Source organism: Dendrobium catenatum, unplaced genomic scaffold (genome assembly GCF_001605985.2).
Source record: "Dendrobium catenatum unplaced genomic scaffold, ASM160598v2 fragScaff_scaffold_65, whole genome shotgun sequence".
NCBI lineage: Eukaryota > Viridiplantae > Streptophyta > Magnoliopsida > Asparagales > Orchidaceae > Dendrobium > Dendrobium catenatum.
The window spans coordinates 41082-42751 of NW_021318527.1; positions in this window are offsets into that span (position 1 = coordinate 41082).

Consider the following 1670-nt stretch of genomic DNA (forward strand, 5'->3'; position numbering starts at 1 on the left):
CCCTTAATTAGTAATTGCATTAAATAAAGATGATAGTGAAGAATCAGTCACTAAAACAATCTTGATTTGCAAGATTTCCTTGAAATTTTTGCTTATGTCACATCGAAATGCGTATAGTCACCTCATTTAACATGTCAAATTCATCAAACATAGATATTAGGCAAATTGGTAATGCATTTAGGGTATTGCCGACGTATCGGTTGTAATGGCGTAGTCCGTTTTGCCATCAGACGTCGTTTGGGCGGCGACGAGGCTTAATTCCCTCGAAGTGCGTGTTGTCTCGATTTGCGCGCAAAACTTCATTCAAACAAATTGGCAATGTATTCATAATATTGACGGTGTTCCGGAACCAATGACGCAGTCTTTTTTGTGATCGGACATCATTTGATCATCATCGAGGCTAATTCCCCCTCAAAATGCGCGTCTTCGCAACATATTTGAACCGCCTTTGAAATTTACGACACCTTATCAAATGATCCAATTTAATCAAATAAAATGTATATTCCTAATGCCAACGACGTATCAGACACAATGGTGCTGTCCGTTTGTCTATCAGATGTCATTCGATCACCGACGAGGTTAATTTCTCTCGTAATGCGTGCATTCACATCATATTTAAATCGCCTTTGACATTTGCGACACCAACTCAAACGATCCAATTTAATCAAGTAAAATATATACTTCTAATGTCGACAACGTTCTGGATGCAATGGAGCTATCTGTTCATCAATTGGAGGTCATTTGAACATCGTCGAGGCCTCGCTTCTTTCATAGCGCATATATTTACATCATATTTGAGCCGCCTTTAAAATTTTTTTTGACACTTTAGCCGATCCAAATTTATTAAACAAAATATGTATTATCAATGTCGGGGACGTTCCGGGCACAATGACGTTGTCCGTTCATTAATCGGACGTCATCTGGGCATCTTCGACGTCTCATTTCCGTCGTAGCGCAGGCCTTTATCATCATTTTTTTTAATTGCCTAGGAATCCACGACACTATTGATGACCTTTGCAACAAATGAAGATCGAAAAAGCGTTTCAATCATCTTTCTAGCGGTGGATCTTAATCTTTTAATAATCATCAGGATTCTTCTTATCAGCAAATGCATGAGGGTTGATGAGCTTCAGCACTGACCTTTCCCCAAGCCCTCTAATCTAGATACTTTCGCCTTCTTTTTTAATGACCGTTGCAATCATCATTGCAGATGAGCCCATTCAAGCTGTCACCAAAATTCTAATAACAAAACCCCATAAGTCAAAGAGACGAGCACCTTCGATCTCCCTTTTACTTTTATCCCGCTTCTCATCATCCTCCCAAAATGTCATCCAGCACAAGCAAGAACTTTTTGGACATGATTTCAGTCCAAAGGCTATCTTGAAGTGCCTTAAGCATCTCCAAACGAGGTCTCTCCTTCTTAAGAGATTCTAACATATGTGCAATGACTTTTTTTTTTTTTTTACATCAAAGTTGTTGGAAACACAAATCTACATTTTAAGGTCAAATTCCTTTGTCATTCCATCTTCATAAACAGGTTGTAAGAGCGTTGTCTTGCACATACCACCATGGCCCATTATAAATAGAAGAGAAATATTTCTGTATAAATCACCCCCCCCCAATAGAAACTTGGTGTTCGTCAGACGATCATCACGCTCTCAGACCGACTA